Consider the following 15007-nt stretch of genomic DNA (forward strand, 5'->3'; position numbering starts at 1 on the left):
TCTCTCCACATGTCCCGCCCATCGTAGTCTTTGGGACTTACAGTATCTTATGATTGTTTGCTGTTCAATCAGCTCTTCCAACTCGTGGTTCATTTTTATTCTGTAGTTCCCATTTTCCAACGTGGGTCCAAAGATTTTCGGAGTATTTTGCGCTCGAAGACAGCTAATTTGTTTTCCTCGTTTTGAGTTAAGCACCAAGTCTCACAGCCATAAGTGACCACTGGCCTTATAATTGTTTTATAAATTAGAAGTTTACTTCTTCAGCCTAGAATTTTCGACCCCACCAGTCGCTTGCAGGCATGCCAGCATTTATTCCCGGAGATAAGGCGGATTTTTATCTCCTCTGCTGTCTTATTTTGCGTATTTAGGCTGGATCCGAGATACGTAAACTTGTCCACCCCTTCATATGCATGCTGTCCTATGTCTATATTCTGCAGCGGTACCTGATCGCGTGTGCTGACCATATGTTTAGTTTTTGACTGGTTTATTTGCAGCCCAGCGTTTTCTACTTTTATTTTCATAGTGCCACCATGGTCGATCAACCTTTGTTTGGATCTGCTTGTAATTACTATGTCGTCAGCATAAGCGCACATCTGCGTTGTACTGTTATCTACCCATCCTCTTATGTTGGTTTCACGAGCTATGGATTCCACCACAAGGTTAAATACCATAGTGGATAGTGCATCCCCTTGTCTCACACCTGATTCGATTTTGAAGCTTTCAATTTGCTCATTTTGCACAGCGACAACTGCTTGAGTATCCGTCAATCTTGGAAATACACAAGTTTAACGGATTAAATAATATTGTAATATAAATAATAATGTGATTTTAATATGAGATTGCTGTTTCTGATAGTAAAGAATTAATGAATGGGTTAGCGAGATTTAAAATAGTAAAGCAGATCATGGTGTACTTATGGCCTTTCCGCTTCATAAATCTAATTAGTCAGCCCAAATATGAAACTGCCGTAAAACGTATGAGATCATGGTGGAATTACTTTGTTAATAGTGCGAAGCATTGCTTTTTTACAATCTTTCTCATTTTTATTAATTTATGTGAAAAAATAAAATGAATCATCAACTTACACATGGGTATAAATCAAACTTCATTCAAACTCAGTTTATTTCTAATGTAAGTAGTTATTTGTTATTAAAAGAATTTTTTTTTGTTATATTTTCGTTTTTATTTTATTTTCCATAAAAATTGATACAAAAAAATCAATCCCGAAAGTTTCGGGATTATGTTTATCAATCCCTGGATTCATAGGTATCGAAAATAGCTCGGGATCCCGGGATTAGAATCCCTAGTCATGACTCATTTCCAATAACACATATTAATTAACGTTAGGCCAGTTAATCAAATTAAATACTGAAAATTATGTTGGTGGCCGCAGCAAAATCCTCTGGTGGCCGCACATGAGAACCACTGGTCTAGTATTTATTCCAGGATTCGCCTTCCGACATTTTCAATGTCTGTGGATATTGAATATTACTGATTGAAAAAATTAAACGATCGTAAGTATTACATCATTTATATGTACACAACAGTGGCGTCTTGCGGGGTAGATAAACGATACACTTTTTATATGACGTGGCAGATAGAGGAAGTAAATATAATAAGTAATAACATTTTTGACAGCATTTTTCAAAATCGTTGCCTGCCGAAATCTTTGTTGGTAGTGCGTATCAGCGGGTTAATTCTATATACACGGCTGCTATTGACAGCTATCGAGGGTAGTTTATCATATTGATGTATTTAGGAGGTTAATAATTGTTACAATAAGTTAACTTTCTGAACTGTCAAAAGGTGTTTTAACAGCACCTCTCTTGGCTGTCAACTTTTAAAGCGAGATAGACAGTTTTGACGGTTTAGACGGCTCACTTATTGTAACAATTATACAGTGACGTCCCGTAGGGGTAGGCAGATTGAGCGTCGCTTGGGGGCGGCAGTTATTCGAAGGGCGGCAAATCGGTGAGAATCATTTGGTATAATATATAGAAATAGCCACCTAAACTTAGTACCTAATAACAAAATATCTTTCCATAAAAAAATCAGCTCACTGGCTAGAAACAAAATGTATTAAGTAATTAACGCAAAAGGTTTGACAGGATCGATTTTTTTTGTCGGGTTCGCGATGTCTAGTTTACTTCCGTTGCCCTTCGACGTCCATGGTAACCAGAAGCGACACGTGCACGGATGATAAAAAATACTGTATATAAATGGGGTGTTACTATGGCGTTGCCCATGGGTGGCATTTTGTCTAGGGACGTCACTGCAATTATAATACCTCAATACATAAAAATGTTAAACAATCTTCGATAGCCGTCGATAGCCGTCGAAAGCAGCATCGTGTATAGAATAGAAAGACTGTTATTAGTGTTATTACACATGTCTGTGGTGGTCCCCTCCGGTCCGTAAACTTTGCTATCTTGAGCGCTGGTCAGTGATCACAGCAGTGGTGGTTGGAAAAATAGAAAAAAAACACAACCGCACACCAGTGTCGAGGGATGGAGGTAGGCTGTTAAGATCCGACATAAACAGTGCACACTAAGCTTTGTCAGTCAAACGAATTTTTTGTCATTGAACTAAGACTATAATGTGTAGATAGTATTTGGTAGTTTTTCAATTAAACCCTACCTAATCCAAGCCATAGTAGATAACAATAAAACATATCCTTTTATCTGTAAAATATTCAAAATTATGTTATTAAACCATACATCATTTTAGATATTTTGTAGATAGAAGAATATTTTTTATCGATTATGATTTGGGTCAGTTAGGGCTTAAGGGCGGACATGCTCAGCATAGGTCAAAATGGAGCTTTCATTGTATTTTCAAAGCATGATCCTGGCCATTCCTTAAACGTTGTAGATAATCTATTTATATAATTTTGAAGCCTTATTATCATTTAAATTTATTTTAAACATTTGATGACTGCATAAAGTATAGTTATTACATAAAATAGTATTCTTTTAAACCTCTCGCTCTAATGTTTTAGAAAATAGTCATATTTCAGTACATGCATGAGCAGTGGTGTTAAGATTTTTTACATTTATTAATTTTTAAACGCATTTATAAAACCATTAGTATAATTTATGTCGACATTATTTTAGTGAAATATTTACGATAAAAAAATATATTGATAATCTCTGTGATCCCAAATTTGACAAGAATTAGGCATATTTTTATTATTTTTATACCACATATATCACATTTGAAGATAATTCTAAAGATACCAGTTATAAGCTATGTCTTTGACCATCTAAGTGTGATAAACATCTTACGAATAATGATTGCTTTATAATAATTATTCACCTAAGAATAAGGTAGTGTTTTTTTTAAATACGCCATTTCTTTTGGCATTCCCCAGTAGTTAAGCTACAACATACGGCCGTACCCATAAATTGACATACTAAAACTGAAGTATGGAGTAAGATCATGTTAACGCACGTGTTTGAACATGTGCTGTTTAAAAAAAAGATTTTTTTTTCCGGTTAGGTCATAAAGAAACAAAACATTGTGGACGTAACAAATCTAAATTCAAGACGTTCACAACATGAGATTTACATTATAACAAAAATATTACCCTCACAAGAGAGAAGAAGAGAATAATTATTAAAGTACATTTATAATAATAAAATGTTCAATAACGAATGCGATCTTTTTATATTTTGTATTTTATTTATTAAATAAAAAAGTTTAAAGAACATCACAGCATTGTTGCCATGGAGTAAACGTTTTGACTAGGGATTGCAATATTTGCAATACCGAATGAAAATGTCAATACCGGTTTTTCGGTATTTCTTAAACATTAAAAAAACAGAAGTAGGTGCTTATAAATAAAAATATAGCTATTAAAATCTTTTAAAAATATTATTTTATAGCAAAAACCTACATACCTACATTTATTATGTCGACATTTGAAAAGATGTTTTGATCACAATAATAATTATAGAACTAGTGATTTTTTTACAAATAATTTGAATATATTGATAATTTTAACAAAAGCCCTCAAAAGTTCATCAAGTGCAAATGAGTCCAGCTGCAGGAAAAGCTTCTTAAATTCAACGCTTTTACAGTCATCAATAATTGAGTCGCTTAGAATCATAACTCACATTTTGCATTTTTGTTGTTTTTGAGTTAAATATGCCAAGTGATTGTAAATGCATTAATCTATATACAGAAAATAGTTGGGTATCGAAAGTGACTTTAAACTACTTATGTGAAAATCGTTGACAAAGTTCACTGTTGGAGTCAAAACTCACATAATTCAAAGAATAATGTGAGTTTTGACTCCAAGGCCTTTCTAACCAATCAGAGAGCTCTATTCCTCAAAGTGTCATGGCGGATTTCGCATCTCAAAAAGAAGTTGCTGTTCACTTGTGTAGTCATTGTGTTTGATAATTTCGGCGTTATTTATTAAAAGTTGACTAAAAATAATATAGAATTATTCAATATGGATATAAGTGTATCCCCATTAACAGATGGAGTCGTAAGGAAGAGAGGAAGGTATCCTGAAACTGGAAGAAAAATAATGGCAAGATTGACAGGTCAGTACCAAAATGTGATATTGAATTTCCATTGATAATAACTTGTGTTTTGTCATCACTTATACCTTCTGTATAAAATGTAAAGTTTAATAATTATTCTTAGCAGTCTCAGTAACTTAATTAAGCCTTTTTAAGAATTTGTCGTTGGCTGTTGCCAGCCAATTTGCTCTGGATCTATAGGCTCTATTGTTTGATATGACAAGAGTCACATGGTTTTGTAAAAATTGTATTCAACTAGTTAGTATACACATTTGAACGATGTTATAATATTATGTTAAAATAAGTTGTTATGTATTATTAGTTATTTTATTACTTTGCACAAAATGACACTGTCAAATAAATTCAGCTCAATGCTTTAATGATATATTAATATTATAACCATGAATACCTATAAAAGATTCCATTGACATCAAAATAAACTTTACAATGAGTGAGACACATTTTTTCCAAGAGCTAATTATATATTAGTAGGTATCTACGTATTCCTTTTGTTCCACAATAAAGGGAAAATACTTCCAAGGGTTTATTAAGTTGGTTTGTTTTATTTTGGTTTCAGATACAAGACAAGTGGAATGTTTATAATATCCCTTATGTACACATCAGAAAGGAGCTAATCTTTGCAAATCGTTGTCAATCAGAAGAATGCAAGAATTTGATCATAAAAAATGTGGTATCAATAAAATTCAGTGTCTGGAGTCACATTAAGATGAAGATATAATATTATCTATATATATAAAAGAAAGTCGGGTTAGTTACACCATTTATAACTCGAGAACGGCTGGACCGATTTTTACGATCTTTAATTTGTTGGATTTGTCTTAGCCCCGAATAGCAGAATAACTAATAAAACATCGGAAAAACTCGCGGAAAAGAAAATTATGAATAAAATTAATTTTCTCATACATTTTGACATTTTGAACAATGAATCTCGCGCATTCGAAAATAAAAGAAAATCAGAAAAATTTTAAATCCATATACAACGCCTTCTCTGATTTATGACAGAAAGAATAAACAAGAAACAAACAAACAAATGAAAGGCGTTGTGTGAATTATCTATCCTTTAAAAGTTGATTCAGTTCAGCCTCAGATAATCCCGAAAGACTTTGTTGTGTACTTCGGCGAATTTTGGAGGAAGTTGTCCTACCTGAATCTTTTTTATTTCTTCGACAGCGTCCAAAAATAAAGCCAAGGATAAAATTACGTGATCTCATTGCTGGTATTACTCATTATTTACTTACCAATTTCAAAATCCATCCTTCGAACTTCATTCGACAATCGATCTACGTGAATAATCGAGCCGATTATCAGCTAGGTGCGCAAATAGCTATTTCGATCTTGATTTTCAAACGGTAAGTTGCCTTCGAAGATGTTCACTTTGTGAGGTTATCAAATTTGTGATTGTGTGTGCATCGATAACTGCTTCATTATATTATTTTGAATTATGTGATTAATTTTCCAGTGTTTATCATTTGATGATTCGTCAAAATGCTGACAACTATTTGCTGCGATTTCGTCGATTGCTTAAAATCGAGACGGAGCGCCTCACTTTCATTTGGTTGAACCAAGCCAAACTGCGATCGGAGGAGTATATTTATTTACGCGATGCAATCAGCACCGAAGGAGATGCAGCTAATGTTGGTCGATTGACTATTCTATCAGCGATGTACATTTGCAGCCCGCGTCATATGCATGAATATGCGCAAGATGCAATGACATATGTTCGTCATTACGGTCGTCCAGATCTATTCATCACCTTTACATGAAATCCGAAATGAATAGAAATTGTTCAACTGCTACTCCCCGGACAAACATCAAGAGATCGGCACGACATCACCGCACGTGCCTTCAAACAAAAAATCCTGTCGCTGATGAACTACATTGTTAAGCATCGCGTCTTTGGGAAACTCGATGCTGGATGTATTCGATTGAATGACAAAAACGAAGCTTGGCGCATGCACACATTTTTATTTGGTTAGTCGAAAGAATTCGACCAGACCAAAAAGATGACATCATATGTGCCGAGATTCCTGATCCCGAAACCGATCCAGACTTGCATGATGTTGTAATTACTTACATGATTCATGGACAGTGTGGCGCCATCAACCTCAAATCACCGTGCATGGTCGACTGCAAGTGTTCCAAGCGTTATCCATGAAGTTTAACGGTGGAGACTATCACTGCCAATGATGGTTATCCACTGTATCGGCGTCGATCACCCAATGATAACGGTAGAACTATTACAACGAAAATGAAGTTAAATGATATCGTGGTCGAGAACACTTGGATTGTTCCGTATTCGCCACTTTTTTTCAAAACATTCAAGGCGCATTGCAACGTGGAGTTTTGCAATTCAGTGAAGTCCATCAAATACGTCTGAAAATATGTCACCAAAGACAGCGATATTGTAGTTTTTGGCATTCAAACTCCCAATACCAACGATGAAATCACGCACTATCAAGTTGGTCGATATGTGAGCTGCAATGAAGCGATTTGGCGTATTCTCTCATTCTCCATTCATGAAAGTCATCCCACTGCTGTACATTTGGCGGTGCATCTGGAGAATGGTCAACAAGTTTATTTCAACGCATCGAATGTTGCTCAACGTGCTGAAATATCTCCAGCGCCAACATTGACCAATTTCTTTTCGATTTGTCAAAGCGATCCGTTTGCACGAACGTTGTTCTACTCTGAGATGCCACGTTATTACACTTGGAACGCTTCATCGAAGAAATTTCAATGTCAGAAGCAAGGCGATGCAGTTCCTGATCATCCGGATGTGCATTCTGTTGATGCTTTTGGTCGCATTTACACAGTTCATCCGTAGAATGGCGAATGATTCTACTTGCGGTTGTTGCTGGTAAATGTTCGTGGGCCGACATCATTTGAATCACTTCGAACTGTCAATGGTGTAGTGTACCCAATATTTCGTGCTGCATGTCAAAAGCTCAATTTGCTTGAAAATGATACTAATTGGGACATGACAATCGCTAAAGTATTTGTTTCTGCATCTCCAAGTCAGATACGCACATTATTTGCTATCATTATTTCGACATGCTTCCCATCGAATCCACCTAAACTGTAGAACAAGTACAAGGATGACATGTCAGAAGACATTTTATATCGAATTCGTGTCATTTCAGAGAATCCTGATCTCGAGGTGAATAAGGAGATACATAACCAGGTTTTCCTTTTGATCGAAGACATGTGTTACCTTATGTGCGGCAGTTTATTAGTCAAGTTAGGAATGCCAATGCCACATCGTGGAGTGAATTACGCTTTCAATCTAGAATTGGAACGTGAACGTGAAAATGATCGAGATGCATTGAACTAATTAGTTCGAACGAATGTACCAATGTTGAACCCCCAACAGAAGGTAGTGCACGATACGTTAATGAAGGCAATTGATGATGGAAATGGTGGCTTATTTTTTCTCGATGCGCCCAGTGGAACTGGGAAGACATTCTTCATGTCATTGATTTTGGCCACTGTTAGTGCGAGATCCGAAGTTGCTGTAGCAGTTGCTTCTTCCGCGATAGCGGCCACGTTGCTAAAATGATGCCGAACGGCTCATTCAACGTTGAAATGGCCGTTAAACCTTCAAACGACTGAAAAACCGATATGCAATATTGCGAAACATTCAGCAATGGCCAAAGTTTTAGAAGCAAGTAAAATCATCACCTGGGATGAATGTAGAATGGCGCACAAACGCGCATTGTGAGAGATGTTTTGGAGGCGCAATGATTCTACTATCTGGCGATTTCCGCCAAATACTACCAGTCATTCCTAGATCGACTGCTGCCTATGAAATAAATAATTGCCTCAAATCAATGACTCTGTGGCGTTATGTGAAGAACCTTCAGCTGACGACAAACATGCGAGTTACATTGCTAAACGATCCATCTGCCGAAGATTTTTCTAAGCAATTTCTGACTATCGGTAACGGCCGTGTTCCTGTCGACGAATCGAACGGATTGATTTCGTTTCCGCTGAATTTTTGCAATTTCGTGTCAACAATTGGTTGAGTGAACGAGCAATTCTTGTGGAAAAGAACAAAGATGTGGATCACTTAAACTTCACAATTCAAAATCAAATCGTTGGTCTACTGCATTACTTCAAATCTATCGACTGTGTAAGCGCTCGGCCGTAGTAATTTGCGGGCGCGGTGCGGCGGCGTCTTGCGAAACTCAAACGTATAGTCCATGTATTATGCCCGAAAAAAGACACTGTCTACGAACATTTTACACACGGTTATATGTTTGAGTTTCGCAAGATGTCGGTGCGCCACCCCCGCGCGACCACTACGTTCTTGCACTAACAAACGAAGACGAAGCAACCAACTAGCCAACTGAATTTTTAAACTCATTGGATCTTCCTGGCTTGCCACCGCACAATTTACAACTGAAGGTTGGCTCGGTAGTCATCATGCTTCGAAATCTGAACCAACCAAAACTATGTAATCCATTTCATTTTGATTTGATTTTGGCACATTTATTGTACTTAATTCATTTTGAATATTCATTTTAACTTAATAAAAAAATGAATTTAATTAAGCTAATAAGTTAACACAAGATTATTGATTCTGAGGCGGTACAAAGTTCGCCGGGTCAGCTAGTTAAGAATAAAATTTATAATTACTGCTAATAATTATGTAAGAACAAAATAAAATATGACAATGTCCTACAATAATTAGTTTTATTCAAAAACCCAATCATTCCTACCAAATTCGTATAAAAAAGTATGATGCATCTATAATCTACATGTATTAATATATAAGTAGCTTGGAATCAAAACTCACATTATTCCTACACCGTGGGGTCATAACTCACATATTCACAAAGTTGGTGTCAAAACTCACATTATAAAATTTTTGAATGCTTCCCCATAACCTTAGGAGTATTATATATATACAAAAAATAATGTCAATCGACTTACTCACTCGTTAATATTCAAGTGTGTTCAATACTTTTCTTGTAATTACTAAAAATAGTGCTCTGGTGATTTTTTGCGATTATCTCAAAACTCGATTTTTTGAATATGTGAGTTATGATTCTAGGCGACTCAATTATAGAATAATTGAACATTTTTGTCACGGATTTTTTCTATTAGAAATAATATTATGATAATTCATTGCGACAATTACTAATTATATATAAATATATTTTATTTTTTCACCTCTGTTGGATTCACTCAATATATTTGCATTTTAGCAGCACATAACTTATAATTCATTTTCAAAAACGTAAACGAGTGTCCTTTCTTAATACCGAAAATTCCGGTATTTCAGATTTTTAAAACCTGTATTTCATATTTGATAAATCCTGGAATACCGGTTTTAAAATACCGGTATTGCAATCCCTAGTTTTGACGACATTTAAAATATTAATTAATTATATAATTAGTATGCTAATTATTGTAGAAAGATGGTGCGTAAACAAATAATTAATTATTGCATTGTTCAATTACATACTCCTTTGATAAGCAACCAATAACAATTACTGATTAATTATTATACGCGTAAATAAAGAGGTACCTACATATTAATAAATAAAAATATAAAAATAATATTGATTATTACTAAGAATTATAAATAGGAGTCTTATAATATGCTATTTTTCTGTTATGAGATTATTTTTAAAATCTTTCTGCTAGCGCATGAAGCATGGTTACGTTGGTAATCTCAACAAGTAGATATTAAGCTCGCTTGGTTGTCATTCCGATTTTGTTACATACGCAATGGCGGCCATTTTTTATATTCATTGTGATTAGATTAGTTACTCTAGTGCGGTCCTTAATAATCGTTTTTACCACAGAAGAGATTAATAAATATAATTCAACTAGATTATAAATGTTATAATACACTACATTCAGTGACGTCCGGTGGGGGTAGGCAGATTGAGCGTCGCTTGGGGGCGGCAGTTACCACGAAGGGCGAAAAATCGAGGAGAATCATTAGGTATATATAGAAATAGATACCTAAACAGCCAGTGACGTCCCTAGATAAAATGCCGCCCCTAGGCAGCGCCAAAGAGCCGCACCATATTTTTAATACAGTATATGCTTTTTATCATACTTTCAGAATATATCTAAGAAATGTGTTGTATGGATACATTACTAATAAAATACCACTAAATCTAATTTAAATGCCATCTATACTTCAATAAACAATATTGCGGGTCCGCGGTTTCAGATACATTCAAAAATACATCTGACAACGTTCAAAACTCGCGAATGATTGGCAAAAATATGTGGATAAATTAATTAGGTCAGTACCTATGTACCTACCTATAATCTAAATATAATTCGCAAATCTGCACGCGCCATTGCTGGCCATCAAGGACGTGACGTCCAAGGACAATGAAAGTAAGCTAGACATCGCGAACCCGACGAAAAATTCCAGTCCTGTTAAATCTTTTATGTTAACTAATACATTTTGTTTCCAACCAGTGAGGTGATTTTTTTAATGGAAAGATATTTTCGTTATTACTAAGTTAAGGTACCTATTTCTATATAATATATCTAATGATTCTCCTCGATTTGCCGCCCTTCGAGTAACTGCCGCCCCCAAGCGACGCTCAATCTGCCTACCCCCACGGGACGTCACTGTAAACAGCTTAGTGATAACAGAAATATCTTTCTATTAAAAATATCGGCTCACTGGTTGGAACCAAAATGTATTAATTACTATAAAAGGTTTAACAGGACTGTAATTTTGTTTCGGGTTCACGATGTCTAGTTTACTTCCATTGTCCTTGGACATCGCGTCCTTGGTGATCACTGATCAGCAATGACATGTGGAGATTGAAAATTACAATTGAATTATTGGTAGGTATCTACATACTTACTTAATTTAAAGTTTATCCAGATATGTTTGCCAGTCACTCGCGAGTTTTGGAAGTTGTCATGTGTATTTTTATATGTACTTATCTGAAACCGTGGACTCGCAATTTTGTCTATTGAAGCAGAGATGGCATTTAAATTAGATTTAGTGGTGGGTATATCTCTTTTCGTAATGTATCCATACAACACATTTATTAGATATTGGTGTAATAAAAGGATGATAAAAAATACGGTATAAAAATTGGGGCGGCATTTTGTCTTGGGACGTCACTGACTACATTTTGAAGCAGGGTTTTCCAGTGACGTCCCGTGGGGGTAGGCAGATAGAGCGTCGCTTGGGGGCGGCAGTTACTCGAAGGACGGAAAATCGAGGAGAATCATTTGGTGTATATAGAAATAACTATAGTAATAACGAAAATATTTTCCCATTAATAAATTCAGCCCACTGGTTGGGAACAAAATGTATTAATTTTTTTTTCGAGTTCGCGATGTCTAGTTTACTTCCGTTGCCCTTCGAGGTCCATGGTGACAAGAAACGACACCGTGCATGGATGATACAAAATACCTTATAAAAAAATGGGGTGAGATTTTGGCGTTGCCCAGGGGCGGCATTTTGTCTAGGGACGTCACTGGGGTTTTCAATGTGTGTGTGGCATGCAAAAATGCAACACACATTATAGACGTGTCCGGAAACTTGTCCGCATGCAGTTCGCCGTATCACACTTCACCGTCAAATGTTGTATCGGAAATATATGGACGTGTATTAAAGACCTTCCAACCTCTTTGGGTCGTATTAGTACTGACATAAAATTCATGTTTAAATAAAACACGGTTCTTGTCGGTTTACACTTATTGTGGACGTGAAGATCACGTAGTTTTTGTATGTCCGTATTGTTTTTTGTATTGTATACCTATATACAATTACATTCACTTCTTTGTGACAATTCACCATGCTTTTTCCTCCCATGGCACTTTTATTAGATGACATCAATCAGTAAACTCAAAGCTCACTTGAGAGTGTGACGACCTCAGTTTTTTGTATCTGGTCCTGAGACATCACCAGGCGTAAAAAAAACTGCCGATGCTTCACTTACAAACGTAGGGCCTCGTGATCGCGTGTGGTGCGGGGCGGTTGGTTTGGAGGGGTCTTTGTTTTTTGTCTATCCCTGCTCTAAGTAGGGATGGATTGGTGAGCTCAAACCTGTCTCCGACGGTCTTTAGCCAGGAAGTTTCCTCGGTCGTGTAAAAGCACTCATGGCTTTCATGACTCTGCATAGGTATACAGTAAGTATACATAATTACGCGATCTTAAGGCTATACTTCAGTTGAGGCATGGTCTTAAAAGATCGTGGCTAGGCGATGCGCGGATTGTGCAAATGACGCGTGCCGAACGAAATATAATTTGTCATAAAAATCCAACATGCGTCCATTTAATGTTATGTTTATTGTTCTATTAGTGATAAAATTAATATATTCATTGAAATATTTTCTTTTTCAAGTAAATGAGTAACGTTTTTTAGTCATCTTTACACGATTTAAGAATCAATTCCCCCGACACCATCACAAAACAAATTTACGTGTTCACAGCTCGACTTTCGCTCTCCGATTGGCAGCGAGTCCGAAATTTCGTCGCACCTATAGTTGAAAATTATTTACCGTTTCACTGAAGTATGCTCTTAATGTTTCCGGTAGGTACAACAGCTTACGGCGAGCTGTAATACGATGAACTGCATACGTACAATTTACATGACGTAGCGTAACATATGAAAACGGGCACATTTATTAATTTTGCATTATTATTGAAAATTGGCGTGTAATATAGAATAATATTGTAACAATAGAGTTTATCTGGGTTATTTGTTTGAACTCTGACTGATATCGTAACGACAATATTGCAATAATAATTATTGATATTAACGTATTTAAATTTAATATTCTCTTAGACGAGTAGCAATGTCGAAAATATATTATTTTCTTTATGTTAATGTTTATACTGTATAGTTATTTTGTTCCTGCCTGTCCACATGTAGCCTGTAGCCGGTCGCCATTTTATCTCAATGGTCATGGCGAACAGCAGTGTTAAAGGGTGACTATTGGCACGTGGTAAGTTGTGGAGATCAGAGAAAAAGAGCACCCTTGTCAGGTATACTAACGGGAAATAAGAAGATAATACGATATTACTACTGATGGATGGGTACACACTAATTCGAAGCGATGAGTTTAATAAATTATGTATTTTTCTAAACATTTACTGTACACATCAAAAATCGTTAGATATATTTTTTTTAATTTTCCATTTGTTCCTTCATTCGCCGCCAATGCAACGCATGAACTGAAGATTTTTGACTTTTTCATGGTTTTAATGTTTTTTTTTATATATTTATTTAAAAAACATCGATTTAAAAAAAATACTACCTATAGGTAACATGAAATCCTTATTTATATTTATATTTATATCAAATCGAGCATCGATATTGTTGAGATTGTGACTATACCAATATTTGATTTGATAGGTATATAAATAAAAATACTTTATAATATAGATTTATTTGTTTTATTATTAACGACATCTATTAACGAATACTTGAATTTTTATTTTTTTGTAATAAAAACTACTTATAAGGAGCATTAATAGATGTCATATATTTTTTCAACTACATTTTTATTTTATTTAAAACTTTCAAGTTTAAAGACAGCGATACGTTATGACATTATACTGTATTTTATTATTTCATCAGTCGAGATTTTCTATCTCTTTATTAATATAAAAAAATGTTTAGAAATTTATGGCGTTCTTCTAAAATTTTTGCAAAAAACTTTTTAACAATTGCCAAGAGATGTCTCTAGTATGATTCAAACTTAGTTAATTTCGAGATACATAGATGGGTCTATATTTTTTTCTGAATAAACTGACAATTTTCAAGGTTATTTCGGCGAGGGGAATTGTCACGTTTTGAGCGGTACTTATATATTTTATTATTACGAAACGAGTTCCTCATTATTTTATCCAATTCACGAGTGACAGACTAATTTCAACAAGTCACATTTTCAATCCGCTGCACATTATTTCTCGCAGTCGCCGGAATAGTACGTCAGGTGAGCGAAATTATAAAATTCATTCTACCGGCTTCGTGATTATTTCGTTTCTTGTGTAGGTATATCGATTTTGTTGTCATCGTTTCGGTTTTGTGTTATATTAATAGTTTGCGAGTGTTTTGCCATTTCAGTGAACTAATAACAGTCCATTTATCTTATAATACGAGTGTAATTATTCGAATTAAAATAGTGTGCCTTTCTCGTGTGTCCATTTCGCAACGTGCTTTTATTTATTTTTTACACGAAGTTACTTCATATTTTATTTATTACACAAAGATTAGCATTGCTTAATAACGTAGTGAGGATCTTTGCAATTATTTCATCATAATAATGGTTACATTGCACAATAGTTACTGTACCTAATAAAGATCATTAGTAGGTACCTACATCATCAATGACATTTTCTAGAATTTTCGGTTATAATTATGGTGATTTCTGATTTCGCAAAAGATGCTGAATTTATTTTTATTGTAACATTAGCGACTATAATAATTAAATAGGTAAATGTGCCGCATATGCCGTCA

At 35.1% G+C, this 15007-nt stretch overlaps 1 protein-coding gene across 2 annotated transcripts in view; it reads left to right on the top strand.

Annotated features, from left to right (window-relative positions):
* Nucleotides 1–14301: 14301 nt before the first annotated feature.
* Nucleotides 14302–15007, top strand: part of Prx2 (Peroxiredoxin 2) — a 36452-nt gene continuing 35746 nt past the window's right edge. The window contains exon 1 of one of the 2 annotated variants that reach the window (XM_085951077.1): nt 14302–14347. The gene's annotated coding sequence lies outside the window, so the exon portion shown is untranslated. Of the gene's footprint in view, nt 14348–14445; nt 14484–15007 lie in introns of those variants that run through there. The other variant, XM_085951075.1, reaches the window with a different exon arrangement.

The sequence above is a fragment of the Rhyacophila brunnea genome, unplaced genomic scaffold (assembly GCF_057557595.1).
Source record: "Rhyacophila brunnea isolate RB1 unplaced genomic scaffold, BYU_Rbru_1.0 scaffold_24, whole genome shotgun sequence".
NCBI lineage: Eukaryota > Metazoa > Arthropoda > Insecta > Trichoptera > Rhyacophilidae > Rhyacophila > Rhyacophila brunnea.